Raw genomic sequence first — 17065 nt, 5'->3', positions numbered from 1 at the left:
GTTGTGCCAAATTGAAAATAAGTCTTTTGGGCTTTATGAGATGTTGGGCCTAATTAAATGAGTTGGACTTAAATTATATGTGAAGGATGAATGGGTTTGGCCTTAAACCCATTTACAAAATGATGATTTAAATTAAAAGGAAAAATTAAATGAGTGGCAAATGACATAAAAGGGCATGAAAATATGTGTGTGTGGGCAAGTGGGAGGGGCAAAATTGAGAAAACATAAATGGGGGTGGGGTGACAGACATTCCCCCATTTCTCTCCTTACTTTCCTCCTAATTGCTTTCTTGTTCCCTTCTTTCTCTCTCTCTCTCTCTCTCTCTTCCGTTAGTATTTCTTCTTCTTCTTCTTCTTCAACTTCCTATCTTCTTTTTTTTTTTTCTTTTGTTGATTTGGAGCTTCAAAGGGTGTGTCTTTGCAGCATTTATCAAGCTTCTTCTTCGCTAAATTCGGTTTTTCCATTTAAAGCAAGTTTCATTCCTTCCGCATTCTTTATTTTGAAATTATTAAATTTTTGACCAACTTGCGCATGTTGTATATTTTAGGCTATAACTTTCTGTATTTATATCCAAATTGAGATCCATTTATTGCGTTGTAAATTAGACTTCTTCAGCTTCGTTTTGATATATTACTTGGATTTTTTTCACCAACTATAGAGCCTGTAAGTGCCTTGTGAAATATCTACTCGAATCTAAAAATTCTGTTTTCGTGTAATCTATCATTACTCAGGGTTTTGGCCTATAACTTTCTGTGTTTATATCCAAATTAATATTTGTTTGTTGTGATGTAAAATAAACTTTTTGAGCTTCGTTTCGATATATTACTTGGAATTTTTGGCCAAGTATTGAGCCTGTAAGTGCCTTGTGAAATATTTACTCGAATCTGGAAATTCTGTTTTCGTGTAATCTGTCATTGCTCTGATATTTGGCCTATAACTTTCTGTGTTTATATCCAAATCAAGATTCATTTTTTGTGATGTAAACTACACTTCTTGAGCTTCGTTTTAATATATTACTTGAATTTTTTGGGAAAGTATTGAGCCTATAAGTGCCTTGTGAAATATTTACTCGAATTTGAAAATTATGTTTTCGTGTAATCTGTCATTGCTATGATATTTGGCCTATAACTTTCTGTGTTTATATCTAAATCAAGATCCGTTTGTTGTGATATAAAATAGATTTCTTGAGCTTAGTTTTCATATATTACTTGGATTTTTTGGCCAAGTATTGAGCCTGTAAGTGCCCTGTGAAATATTTACTGGAATCTGAAAATTTCCTGTCAAGGTAGTTAAAATCGGGATTTTAAGTGGGATCGAAAAATGGTTCATAAAATCGGATTGTAAAATCAAATCGTAAAATCGTAAGATTTTAGAGATAATTAAAAATACTCTTCAATTTTTGTAAATATATGTTTATAATAACATAATTTTGTAGAAAATGAATTAATATCTTTTAATAATTTGATTATTCCTTATTATAGTTCAAAAGATGATACTTCCAAAATATAGTTAAAAAACTAGCAAGCTGGTATAGGCAATTTAGAGGCAAAATATAGGTAATTTAGAGATAAAATATAGCTTAAAATTCTTTAGAAGATTTTTTCAATGTCTTCCATTAGATTTATGTTGCATTTTTTTCTTGATTTAACATTGATTAAATCAAGTAAAATCCCAATTTGGGGTTGGGTGGTCCATTAATTAATTACTTGTTTGTCTTGATTTACTTATGTAATTAATGTTAAATCAAGTAAAAATTATAATTTAAATCAAGTAAATTGGAACTTATGCAATCAATGTTAGATGCTATGTGACACTGGAACTTATGCAATCAATGTTAAATCAAGTTCCAATTTAGAGGCAAAATATAACAATTCATTGCATAAGTTCCAATGTCAAATGTTATGTGACATTGAGATGTTGGAAGCATCCTTTAAATTGCTACTTAAATCATTGAAGGTCTTTGAATCATAAAATCGTTTGGGGATCTCTAAAGTGTAAAATCGTAAAATCGTATATGTAAAATCGAGATTTTATAGGATTTTATCTCAAATTGGATTTTACATGGGATTTGAATCGTTTAGGGGTCTTCGAATCGTAAAATCGTAGGCGTAAAATTAGAATTTTAACAACAATGTTTCCTGTACCGCATAATCTGCCTTACTTCTATTTTTGGGAAATAACTCATTGTGGTTATTTCCAATTCTAGATTTGGTTGTTATTTAAGAAACTAGAGATCTGAGGCTCCGATTTGATATACGATTCATGATATTTGATTGAGATATGAGCCCGAAATAGACCCTTGAAGTTAGACTTCAAAATCTGAAAATTTTCTAAAATTTTGCCTAATTAAATCCTTTTATGTTGGCTATTCTTTCTATAATTGAAGTGATGTTTCCCCTTGATCATTCTTCTTAAATTCTTGAAGTATTTTATTCAAAGGCTCGATAAGGTTTTGTATCACCCTATATTTCTTAAGGAATGACACATTTATTGATTGAGGTCTAGAGTCTTGCAAGATTTGGTATTTCTTGCATGTATAAATTTTGGTTTCTTGCGGTTGTTGTTGGGGTAAAAATATATCATAAATATTGGTTGGACATTTCTATAAGTATGAGTAAATAAATGTATTGAAATTTACCATGTGATCATGAGATAGTGCACACCTTAATTTTTGTAATTGCGTGTGATTTGAGATTTTCTTAATTATCAAGGATTGATATAAAATTGGGATATACATATGTGATGCATGATTATTATCTTTGTGCACATATTATTTTGTGTAACGGTTACGTCTGTGGTGAAAAAATGATATCCTATGAGCATCTGACGTGGGTGAGATGGCCATCAACCCGGTAGGCGAGGCTCAAATTATTATAACTTATTGATGTATTTTGATGATGTATATATATTCATGCATATATGGATATATTGGCCGTGGGAGCCTTGAGAATTATGTGAAAAATTCCTTACTATTAATGCATGTGCATGAGCATGGAAATGAATATATGGTATGTATAATGATCACGGCATGGAAATGGGTATGAATGGGTAAACTCGTGAATTGCGTCCTACTTACACATTTTCATAGTCTTTATTTACTTTATCTTTGTTATCCATGCCCTTGATTTTTATTTCTCCATGCTTCATATATATATATATATATATATTTGCTGAGCCTTGTGGCTCACCTTTTTTTACTCTCATATCATTTCAGGTAAAGGTAAAGCAGTCGTTAAGGGCGAATCTAATGGGGCTAGAGTCCAGGGTTAGAGGTGTACAGAGATCTCCTAGATTAGATGGTCCATGTTAGTGTTTGTGAAGAGGGCATGTGTGAAAAAATTTTATGTTGTAAAATTTGTTAGTGCCCTTGTATTTCATTTTTGTGTTGGCCATGGTGCCAAGATGTTGTAAACCTTTATGTTGACTTCCACTAAATTTATCTAAGGATATTAATGTGGTGTTGTATGTTATTGTTGTAATATCCCGAAATTTGGAAATAAATAATATTTATTCAAATCGGTGTTTGAGGGTATTATTGAATATTTAGGAATTTAAGCAAAAGTATTTATTTATGTGATTTTAAGAAAAATAGGGAATTAAAAGTAATTAATTACATTATTTGGGAATTGTTAATCATTATTAATTATCATATATGTGGTGATTATTGAATATTTGTGGGTTAAAAGGAAATATTAATTTATTTGGGTATTTAGAGATTTAAGAAAATGTTTATTTATGTTATTTTGAGAAAATAATTCTTTATTGGAGAGTATTTAGGAAAATAATAAAATAAATTGAATTAGGTGATTTTTGGAAATTATGGGATGAAAGTGAAATAAGGAATAAAAGAAGTGGGGGGGGGAGGGGGGTGAGCATGCGTGAGGGATGTTAGGCGAGGGATGCGGGATCGAATCCGCGTGGGGGCGCTCGAGAGACTAGGGGTTTTTCCCATTTTATTAAGCCAGATGAAGGCCGAAACGAAGTCGTTTCGGCCCTGAGGCGGTGGTCTCCCAGCGTAGCCCAGAGGCTGCCACTTGGCCGCATTTTGGCCACCTATTTTTTCCCGTTTTAAGACCATTTTGGGTGTTTCTAAAGCTGAAAAATCAGAAGAAAAATTGAAGAAAGAGGAGCAGCACACCGCGATGAAGAAATGAGAAGTTTGGAGGAAAAAAATCCAAGATTAAATGAAGTATAATTGAGGTTTAACTAGTCAGGTACGTAGAGAATTATGTATTAATCATTCTGTACGGTTAAAATTTCATTTTGGGTCCAATTTTATTAATTTAGCGAGTTTATGCGAATTTGCAACGTATATTAATTTGGTGGCGTTTAAGCATAAAAACGCTGTAATATGCTAAAACGAGGCAAGCTCTCTTCTACTCTTGCGATCTCTTTCCATTTTGTGGACCTCTTGCATTCCCTTAATTCGTTTCAGCTTCGCGTATTAATTATATGAATTGAAGATGTCATTGGCATGATTTAATTTAAAATAAATAGGAGGCTTATTGGGGTTTTATTTGCGGTATGCCTACGTGGGTAAAAAGTATTAGAAGCGGCATATGTTTAAGAAATTATTTATTACACGGTAGATTTGTTTAATTAAAGCTATGATTTTATTAATTATTAGGAAACGTTTTATTTTGCAGCGGGAGTGCTAGAAAAGCAAGAAATTACCGTGTAAAGGCAAGCTCTTAACCCTTTCCTCCTGTTCTTTAATTCCCTGAGAGACTCCATGATTTCTCATATTTTATCCCCTCCCTTACGTTAATTCGGCGCCTGGCATTATTTATCAAGTATTATTCATTTAATATAATTTATATTAAATTCAGGACTTCTAGAATTTTATTTTTTGAGTACCTACGGGGGGTTTGTACCACTCCCATTCCTTTCAAAATGATGCCAAACCCAGTTTGGGGACTAGGTTCCTAGACATGCAGGTTATTTATGATTTTCTCAGGTTTATTTATGGTTCAATTAGAGCTATCGAGTAGTGGGGCAGGGGTTGACTGTTTGGTGTCGTGGAGTTGATTATTGTACGACCCTAAAGTGGACTGTTAGACGGACACTCCTAGTCACTGACTGTTGACTGGTGCCGGGCACTGCTGATTAGCTCTGTCAGTATGTGATTTACTGCATGATTAGATACATTATTACTGTTCATGATTTGATATGCACATGGGTACGGGATGCATGTTGAGATATTCATTTATTGAGTATGCTTGGACATGGACATTCTAGTGTGATTAGATTGCATCTGGCACGGGCATATGTATCGCGTGTGGTTTACTATGTGGGCGGAGCATGACCTGATGCTTGGATGTATGGGCGCCAGTGTATCTAGTTGATGCTTACTACGCCATTGCATCTTATGTGCATTGCATGGTTACCGACAGTTCACTGGTATTGGATGGGAGGACCGTTCCGAGGGAGCTTACGGCTTGGTTATTCAGAGGTTCGGGTGTCGGGAGTACTAATGTGGGCACACGGGTGTTGGAAGCACCGACCCGGGATGGCGTGCACAGGTTTGTGGAGATATATGTTGCCTTTTAGGGCAACGGCAAGTTAGTATGGGACTTGGGTGTCATGTGTCTTGTGTGGGCTCCAAGGACCAGTATGTGCTTTCATTATGCTTTTATACCGTGTTGAGTGTCTTATGGCTTGTGTGTGCCTAGGGGTTAGTGTTCTAGGAAGAGTTTATTAGTTATGTTTAGCCTGCAGCCTTTCTTTCCTTATGCTTGCTGAGTCTCTCGACTCACTTTGCTTTCCATCATTCCAAGTAGTGGTAGCGTGGGTCAAGGGCAAGGAAGTCAGATTATAACAACAGAGTCAGTATGGTGTACAAGCAGGTCTGTCAGTTCTCGTCAACTCTGATGTTTGAGTGAGATCCACTCTATTATTCTTAATTGTGCCGAGTCATGCCTCGTGTCTCATGAATGTTGGCACATGAGTCTATTTGTATTTGTTTATCATGAGATCGCTCTGCTAGCGGAGTACCCGTAGTGCATGCATGTGTATAGTTTAGCTTCTGTTGTTTTACTTCTTATGTATGCATGCCAGGGTGGTTTCTGTCTTGTATTTCATTTTTTCTCCTTCCGTAAGCGCTTCCGTTCGGGTAGTCCAAGTGGTTTGCATATCTGGGTAGGGGTACTTACAATTGTTCTATATCATTCTTTTGATGACTTCTTTTCAGATATCTTATGCTAGCTGGACTATCAGGGAGTGGGCCATTACAGGTGGCCTGTGATGTTTTTCCATAAACGAATTTTTAGTTTTTTGACAATAAAATTAATTTTTAGATCTACAAAAAATTAACCGTTGGATCAAACTCTTTTTGAATATATAAACCATTGTGGTTGGAAGAATATGATGATTAGTTTCGATCATTGGAATCACTAGTTGACTAGGTGATTGGCGACAACAGTAAGGTCGAAAATTAGTTCAGTCTGTTCGATTATTTTTAGATTTATTCGATTTATTCAGTCAGTTTGATTTTTATGAATTTTGTTTATTTTCTTTTTTAGTTTTGGTTAGTTCAGTTTTTGAATTTGTTCAATCAATTCAATTTGATTTTGTATAGCGATTTAGGGCCTGTTCTCTTTCTCGTTTTCGGGCCGTTTTCTATTTTCAGTTTTTGAAAACATTAAAAATGCGTTCTCTTTATCATTTTTCAAAACGCGTTTTTAAAAACAACTAAAAATTTTGTTAAGGAAACTCAAAACAATAAAATGTTGTTTTGGGCGTTTTCAGTGAAAATACACTGAAAACATAAAACATTTTGAAAACGCGGACCTTCAACCCCATAGTCGCCACCGCGACCAGCACCCCCCTCCGCCACCTTCAACCCCACAGCCAACACCACCGCGACCAGCCCCTCCCACCGCCATCGCGACCAGCCCCCCATCGCCACCGCGACAGTATCGCGACCAGCGCCCCTCACTGCCATAGCCACCGCGACCACCCGCCACCCCCCCCCCCCCCAGAAAACCCTAGAACGAAGAAGATGAGATGAGTTGCGGCTGATTTGATTTTTTGTTTTGTTATTTAATTTTTTTATTTTATTTATTTATTAAATTGAATATGTGATATATTTTATTTGTATTAATTTTTTTAAATGATATTTATAAGGTTGTTGATTTGTTTTTATTTTATTTGAATTTTATTTTATAGTTTAAAATTTTGAATCAAATTTATAATTTATTAAATAAAATATCATAATAACAAAAAAAAAAATCGTTTTTAAAATTTCAAAGTAAACGCGTTTTCTAGTTTTCTGTTTTGAGAAATAATTTTTCAGAATAACAAAAAGAACGCATTTTTAAAAATTTCAAAACAGACACTCAAAATACAAAACTCAAAATGAATTCAAAACTCAAAACACAAAACTCAAACACAAAGAGAACACCACCTTAATTTTTCTGATTATTGAATTTTAGTCTTTACACAGCCTTAGCGAGGGCAACAGTTGCGATATTCTTGGACTTGCACTCTATCTCTATGTTTGCAAATAAATGTAATTATACATAAACTTATATTAATTTTTTTGTAATATTAAATTATAATTTAGTATGTTATTGTCAATAAATTAATTTTATGAAATTTTTAAAATATTGTAAGCCATTGAATGTAATATTTTATAGGATAAATTATGTTTAGACATCTTGTGGTTTAAGTTATTTATAAAAAAAAATCTTTAATCATTTAAAAATGTTTCTACAGTTCTATACAGTTTATATTTTTTGATTAGCCACCCCTCCATTACTAACTTCTTTGCATAAACCTTAATTATACTTAATTAAATGGTAATTAAGTAGAATTAAAACTAAACTTGAGAAAAAGTATAGAACTTATTCTTGTTATCAATGATAAAGCATGCAATTGCTAGTAGTGATAAGGGAAAAGGGCAATGGAGAGAGAGAAAATTGGTTGTTGCATCTTTTTTTTAATTGTTGGCGTCGTTCGTCTTGTTCCTATTTTCATTGCTAGCTATGCCCAATGATTATTCATCTTATTCGAGTATTCTTCTTTATTTTTTTCTTTATTTTCATCTTCTTAGCTAATTCTTTTTTCTCTTCTGTCCCTCCTCAACCCCCCAAAACCTAATTTAGAGTACGAGTGATATGTTGCCACTAATCGACTAGAACCATTGCGAATGAAAGTTCTAGTTGGTGATACCCCTTGAGGAAAAGTTGAGACATCCAACGACATCAATTGACTATATGATATCCAAACCTAAAATTGTCCAATCAATCTATTAATCCCCCCTTTCTTTCTATAATTGTTGGTTGAAAAGAAAAGAGAAAAAAGACTAATAGAGTAAAAAAAACCCTTAATTTAGCCACGACAACAACAAATAATTTTGAAGAGGCAAGCAATTATAGCTAATAATGTTGCAATAAGAAAACAAAGAAGAAGAAGACAAAGAAGACTCGTCATTGAGTGATAATCCTGTAACGAAGCGACATCATAAAGCAGCGGCATGACCACTACTTGTTAGTTTTTATTTTTATTTTAAATAAAAGAAAGATATTAAGAGTGAGATTAAAGATTAATTTAATGTAACTTAATTTAATTTTAATTTATATAATTATTGTTAAAACGAATAAAGGGGTGTTGAAGGAAAAAATAAAATAAAAATATAAACACCATATAGACATCTAAAAGCACTTTAAGCCACAGGGGATCTTCCCACATATGACTAAAGAACAAGAGGTGTAGGTGAAATTTATCCTATTTTATAGTTATGACAATCTCTTAAAAGAAAAAATAACTATTTGGTTTGAAGAATTATTATAAAATAATATTAGTAATTATTTTTCTATTAAATGAATTTTATTTACATCCCAAGAACTTTACAGAAATGAATTCATCTGAATAATGAAATGAAAAAAAAAGAAAAAGAATTCTTTGTAATAATTTTAATATAATTTATTGGACCTTATAATGTGAATTAATCAAAGTGATTTTATTTTAAATTCATTTGAACAATTTTTTTAAAGCCCATCTTATTTATTCATTTAAGGTCATTTACATAATGTTTAGATTAAACCTAAAAGGGGAGAAAATTAATTTACAAAAACTTAAATATTTAGTATAATATTCAATTAAGGTCACACCCTCAAACTAGCTTGTTCTAAAAATCCTTACATACTCCAAGTGTTAATTAGCTTACCCATTCCCCTATTAACTCATTTAACTTTAATCACTTTGATTATTCTGAATCAAGTCAATTAATTAATTAACTAAGAATGTCATTTATACTTTAGTCTTTGGGCGTGGGAAATTCTATTTCCTTAACTATTGAGTCTATTTTCACTTCTACTTTCTTGTATAGTTCACTATTTTCCAACAAATCTTACATATATAAATGGTCAAAAGGGCAACTTGATCAATGTAATTGATTTCTTTGATTAATTTTGTACTCGAAGTTTCAAATTGTTCCAATTAATTTTGTACTTGAAATTTCAAATTGTTCCAACTTAATATTTGTCATTAGTCAACCATTAATCACAGGTAATCATTGTTATTTAAATTGATGGTCAACTAATAACCGATATGAAATTTACCCATTTTCAAAAGTTTAAATATTAATTTGACCTAATTTTTTCTTTATTGAAAAATTTGGCTTATTTGATGGTAAATTTTTATTAATTTTTTATTTTGCTTCTAAATTTAGTAGTTAAGTAAATAAACATGGTAATTTTAAATTATAAAGGGATAAAACTATACCTAAATCCATGAGTGTGCAATTTTAGAGACTTCTTTCTTATTTTAGGCCTATTAATAAACTATTTTCAAACCAAGTTTTAACAGAATTTGGTATTAAATATAAATCTGTTGGTCCTTTAAGATATGGCCACTCAAGAGGGGGATAATTGAACAATTAATTTTTTTTTAAATTTTAATAAATATTCTTAATTAATAATTTTATTGGAGAATATATATTTGATAAATATAATAACTTATGTTTGAGATTAATAATAAAAGTAAATCATAAGATATAACAAAAATAAATAAAATAAGGCACAAGATAATTTATAGTGGTTCAATATCTCCACACACACCTAGTCCACTATCCCAATATCTAATAACCATTGGGGTTCCATTAAACCAATTTCACCAAGATTTTCACACTACCTCATATTAAAAACTAGATACACACTTAGATTACAACGGGTTCTAAACAACCAGTATACCAAGGTTTTCACCATAATTTATCTTGAAAACTAGATTCATCTAGATTTTAATGGTTCTAGAAAACCTATACAATTCTTAATAATAATTTAAATGTTTACAAATAATTTGTCAACACTTAGACACAAATAAATAATTAAGAACAAATTATACAAAGTAATAGTATTTAAATAAATAAATAAATAAATAAATAAATTGGTGACCTCAATTTTGATGGAGAAATTTGAGATAAACTTGAAAATCATTTTCTTTTCTTGCCATGTGGTTCTTCAATTGATGTGCAATAATACTTCATGAGCTTCGGATTGTTTGGATATTTTGTTTGAGAGCGTTTTAGAGCTTTTGGGTACTTTAGATATGCAATTTGTACTCTTAATAATCTTTTAAATGAATTTGGGGGCATTTATAGATGTTTGGTGTAATACCCAAAATTTTTGTAAATGAGTGTTTTGGAGGAAATATGAAATTTCATGGGAAAATGGATATCAAAATACCCTGAATATGTGATCGAATCAACTATAGGGAGTACTGTGGAGCTTAGATATTTAAGCAAAAGGTTATGTGGTCGACGAGCGTCTCGAGATAAGATTTATGGCATAAAGAAAAATTGGATCAGAGACAATTTTCACTACAGTTATGATTCAAGGTGAGAAACCGAATGATCGTAAGGGACTTCCGAAAAGTCAACGGAACACTGAGTGGATTCATATTTAACATAAGAAACAACCCTTAACTAGTTTCAAAAAGAAACAAAAAGGTTTACGATCAAAACATGCATTCAAGTCTAAGTGTATTTTTTTATTCTAGTTGAAAAAGGGTTGAAAATGTTATTTTTTCAAATTTGTTGGGTCAATTGTGAAGCGTGAAATTTGAGAGTTTATGTGGTAAAATATCAAAACTTGAGAACTTGAAATAAAGGCCAAAATGACATTTGGAAGAAGCTTGGGGTATTAGCATAAATAAATCACTTTGAATTTCAAATTTTATTCTAATATGGTTTTGAATTACTTTGGATTTCAAAACCCATTCTAATATAGTTTTGAATTATTTTGGAGTTCAAACAACATTCCATTCTAGCTTTGGATAACTTTGGAGTCCAAAGCTTATCTAGGGACATGTGGCGATGAGTGATTGGCCCAAAAAATCTATAAATAAGGCCATGGAGTTGTTCTCAAATCATTCCAAGGGAGTTTGATGATTGAGAAATTCTAAGGTGGGGATCTTATTCTTGATAGAGAGGAGAAAATTCTATAAGAAGAAGGGAAGGAATCGAAGAAAAAGTGAGGCAAAATAGGCCTCGTTAGAGTTTTGGGTATTCGCCGGAGTTCGTTCCAAATAATTAGAAAAATAGGGTCGAACAAGGGTCGAATTGGAGCTAAAACGAGGGAGTTATGGCTAAAATACAAAAATTGTGCAAGGCTGTCCGAAATATAAGGGCGATGCGTGTAATACACGAGTCGGGAAGAGGTTGCATGTGGGCCACCTTCCCAGGGCGTTTGAGGGCACGTGTGGGGCCCCCTTGACTTGAAATTTTCAGTTTTACCCCTAATTCAATGCCCTTCATCCCGATGTAAAAATATTAGAGATTTGGTTTACCGAAACTCGTGTTTTCTACAGAAACCTAAGCCCGCTTGCGATAAACAATAACTTCCAAGGATAAACCTTCAAGGTGAGTGGCTTTATTACTAAAACTTGGTTTTATTGTGAAAATTTCTACTTCAACTTGGTTTAACCTATGAATGGTTGGTTTCATGTGGGAGGTTCATCCCAAAATGTTTCATACATGTGCATTGAATTTCGTGTGTTAAAATACATGCATTAAATTGTTGATTTTATATGATGCATGTTGTGTTGTGGCATTGGCATTGTAATATCCCATATTTTCAAAAGAGCTCAAGAGTAATTTTAACTTGGGCCATAGGTGAAATTACCAAAAGATTTAGGATTTAAGTATAATTTTTATAGTTATCAGTATGGAATCAACTGTAGGGAATACCTCAGAGTGTAAATATCTAAGGAAAATGATATGATCTTGATGAGCATTCTGAGATAGGATTTATGGTATTAAAAGGAATCAGAATCGAGACAGTTTTCGATACAGTTTCGATTCATGCTGAAAAATTGAATCATCATAGGGGATTCCCGAGAAGTCAACGGAACCTTGAGGGGGCTTCGATTTTGTGTAATAATCAACCCAAAAGTGGTTTTGGGATGAAACAGAGGTCCGTGAGGGCGCAAGGATGAAATCATCCTTATCAAGTAAGTCTTTAATTATTAATTTTGAATTTTCGGTCTCGTAATGCAAATTAATTTTATGTTTAAAGGTGTAATTGCAATTAGAGAAATAACCAAGCAAATTAGAGATGAAATTTGAGTTTAAATGTGTAAATTTTTATTATTATAGTGTAATATATGTAATTATACATATATATATATATATCTATGCATGTGCAGGCATGCAATGGCCATGCCTCTGCAACTCCATGCCTTTGCAGCATAGCCATACCCTGCAAGATTGATGGTTGCGTGGAAGGATTTACACACAAAAAGGTATGGGCAATAAAGAGAGGGGTGGAAATTGCTATTAAAGGGGAGGAAATATGAGAGTTGAGAATGGCGAAGGGAGCAAGCGACGATCGGTGATGGCTGAAGTAGAGTAACAACAAGCTGAGCGTCGAGAAGGTGGTTGGTTGGCCAAGATGGTGGCCAAAAATGACCGCAACAAACGGCCAGCAGCCATAGCCACAAGCAACGACCATGGCCGTACAGAAGAAGGCAAGACAACGAACAAGGGGTAGTTGCGGTGGTCTGGCAAGGCCGATGGTGACTTGCAAGGGCCGTAATGACAGCTGGAGAAGGGCTAGGTGGTAGTAGTCAGCGGTTGGTGTGTAGGGTTGTGCGTTACTGGTGTTGTCCGCGTGCAAATAAGAAGGAAGGAAGGAGGGAGAAGGAGAAAAATAAAAAAGAAAAAGAAAATGAAAGAAAAATAGGGAAAATAGGGGAAAAGTCTTTGAAAAATCCCAATAAATTCTAGAAATTAATTTGGTGCTAGGAGAGCATGCCCGAGGCTAAGAAATTGTTCTGGCATGCATTTTGAGATCAAGACATGCATACCGAGGAAGCCTGAAAGGCTAAGTTAAGGTGAGTAAAATTTTCTAGAAAATTTCAGAAGATCAGGAATGTTATTTTATGAATTTTTATAGAGAAATATTTGAGAAATATTTAGTTTGGACTTATTGAGGAAAATAGGAAGAAATAGAGAAAAATTATGAGAAATTTAAGAAAAATAGGATATTTATATCCTTGAATAAATATGATGGTCAAGATATGTTGAGGATCCGAATTAAGTACGTTAGAAGCCTGACACGAGAATCAAGATGTTATAGATACGTTCGAGATAAGTGGTTTTACCCTAAACCCGATTTTATGTAAATGATTTTATAATGTTGTCATGCTTTGATGTGCATGTCATGTAGATTGTATTTACATGCTATGATGAAATGTGTATATGTACACGATGAAATTATTGAACATGCATTCACATAAGGGTTTGAGAGTACAGGCCGGGACCGCTGCTCTTCCAAGGGTGCACCCACACACCTCGGCATATTGCAGAAAGGCATAAAAATGGGGTGTGGCATTAAGGTATGGTCAGCTTAAATCGAAATGAAAAGGAAAATGACATTTTACATCTATACACAATATATTTATTGTACCTTTACTTAGATGATTCACTATCTAACTTGGGTTTTGCCATTGGAATGTTCAAACATTCCAGATGGAGATTGTAATAGAAACGAGAATGAATGAGTCATGAAATGACAATTAGCAAAGTGCATGATGAATTAATTGCATGTTATGTAGCCCATGTATTTAAGTTCTGCTACTTTGAATTTTAAACGTTTTGAGCAATAATGATGTATAACCTTATTTATGGTTAATGTTAAAGTTAAGGTTCAATTATAGCTTCCGCATTTGATGTTTATGATGATTCTCTTTCGAGATAGATGTATAAAAATTTTGGGATGGATATGAGGAATGATATGGTTCAATCGTAATTTGAATAGGAAAAAAATTATTATCCTAAAATTCTCCTAAGTTATAACACGCCCGAGAAAGTGGGGTGTTACAGGCATGTTTTTGTGTTGTTCCATGTGGGATGTGAGATGTCAACCTGGGATGTAACCCTTAAATGATAGCACTAAGGATGTGTGCCAAGGAGTAATGCCCACTTGTGGCGGAGGCCAAGAGTAGACACCATCTTGATAGGTCCACAAGTGCCGAGGCTGAGAGTGGACACCACCCTAGATCTGGCTCAAGTGGCAGGGCTAAGAGTGGACACCACCCTAAGTTTCTTTGAGCGATAACATTATTTTCGAGGTGGACGTTGATTTCGGAAATAGTGCAGATATGATCCTTTTGTGATTAGGGTTGTGTTGAGATCTTGAATGCTTCTGAGTGGGAATGTAATGCCTAACATGATACTGGGGTGATACCCTGGTTCATGCATGGTTGTTACCCTTCTTAAGCAGGATTGTGTTATGCTAATGTGTCAATATGATTATGTTGTCTATAGAGAGATTGATTTTTTTCCCGTAGTATGGGTTAAGAGCTGTATGGGATTCTTTTGGGCTGGGATATGTCGGTTTGTTTCATGATCTTGCATATATTCATGAAAATGTTTGAACCCTCACTTAGATCATTCAACATCTAATTTTGACTATATTCTTTGAATATTTAAACGTTCTAGATGAAAGCAACGGTGCCAAGGGAAAAGAGGTGATTGAGATGTAACCGCTATATTAGATCCTTAGTATGTATATTATTTTGATGATCATGTTGAACATCAATACAGTTCTTGGTTATAAATAAGAAATTGACAATTATATATCATTGATGTTTCAATCTTACTTCCGCATATGTGATGATTACATGTCTTAACTTATTTATTTTTAAGTTTAATATGCTGAAAATGTAGAACGAGATTCTTGGGAGTGATTTATGTTAAGTGTATGTTGAAAAAAAAAAAATATTCTTGAAATCCTGGATTAACGCACACTTGAGAAAAACAAGGTGTTACATTTGGAGCACTATTGTAAACAGTCATTTTTCTAACCGTTGGACCGAGGGTTGACCTTTCAAAGGGAAAGGGTCGACTTTTGCTTAAATTTGCAACGGTTAAAAATTCGACTATTAGGCCAAAAGTTGACTTTCCATATACTAAGGGTCGACTTTCGTGCACATTGAGAGTTGACTTTTAGGGCGTTAAGAGTCGACTTTTTGATCTAGATTTTGGAAAGAATGATTTTATGCTTTTGAAAAATTCTTAGAAAAATAATTTTAGTGAAAATGAGATTTTTGGTAATACACATATTATGTAAAAATATTTTATAAATTAATCTAAAATACTTGGTGACTATAATTTGTATACTAATTAAAATATTCTTTTGTTAATCATCAAAATTTAATTATTATGAACAAGTTGGCTCAACAAGATCTATTTACCCAAATCAAGATCCAAATCCAATTATATATTTAATCCAATATTTATATTTAGACCAATTATATATCATAATTGGTCTAAATATAAATAATAGATTAAATAGATAATATTAAATATATTTAACATCACATTAAATTAAATATGTAATAATTACATATAAAATAAACATATTTAAATATTAAATATCACATATAATATATATTATATTTAATTTTATATATAAATTTTTTGCTAAAAATATTATACTATATAAATATTATATATATATAAGATTTAATATATAATGTGAAATATAAAATATGTTTAGTATATTTTATATTTAATCTATTATCTATATTTGGATCGTTCATCATATATAATCGGATCCGAACTTGGAGTTAGGAATCGCATCAATCTTTAATACTAGACTCAACTAAATGGGCTAGATTCGAGCCGAGCCTACACTTGGTCTATTGAGAGACATAAAGTAGACAAATTATCTTTGAAATTGCACACTTTTAGATTTATGTTTGGTTTTATATCTTTATAATTTAAACGTGGTAAGTTTCCATTACTTAATTGTGAAGAAAGAAGAAAAATAAAATAATTAAGTAAACATTTAGTGTTAAATTTTGAAAAATTGCTCAGTTCCAAACTCGTCGTCAGTTAACCATTGGTTTAGCTAATGACAGTTAATTGAGACTATTTTAATAAAATAAAATTGCTAATTATTTTTTGGGTAGTTTCAAACCATTTCTAATTTACAACTAAAAGGTTAAAAGATTAATTTAGTTCTTGTACTATATGCTAATTTGCAGTTTAGTTTCCTATCATTTTTTTTTGGGATTAATTTAGTATTTAAAGTTTTAAATTGCCCCAACTTAATATTTGTGGTTAGTAAACCGTTAGTCCTTGTTAACCATTGTTAGTCAAACTAATAGGTGATTGATGACGAATATAAAATTGACTCATTTTTTTAAAAGTTTAAGTATTAAATTGATTTATTTACACAAAAATTTAGCTCATTTAGCGTTAAATTTTTTAGTAATTATTATTTTTTTTCTTTCTTCACAATTAAGTAATGAGAACATAAAACGTATTGTAAGAAATTTGGATTTAGATTTAGGTCACGGATCCAATCCGACTTGCCAATAAAGGGCCCATGTGTCGCAAAATAACTACTTGGTGATTATTCTCTATTTCTCTATAAGTGGAGAGAATTGGGGAGGTGGTATTTTGTCTTTTTGCATATATTTCTCTACAAACTCTCTTTGTTATTTTCATTTTGAAAATGAAGGTTTTTAGGTTGTGGATTCAGAACCACTTGCATCTTGTGATCTCGTTTGTAACCAGTGAAACAAATTACTCAAAGATTTCACTGAAAGAAACTTG

The sequence above is a fragment of the Diospyros lotus genome, chromosome 3 (genome assembly GCF_014633365.1).
Source record: "Diospyros lotus cultivar Yz01 chromosome 3, ASM1463336v1, whole genome shotgun sequence".
NCBI lineage: Eukaryota > Viridiplantae > Streptophyta > Magnoliopsida > Ericales > Ebenaceae > Diospyros > Diospyros lotus.
Note: the sequence above shows the minus strand (reverse complement) of the source record.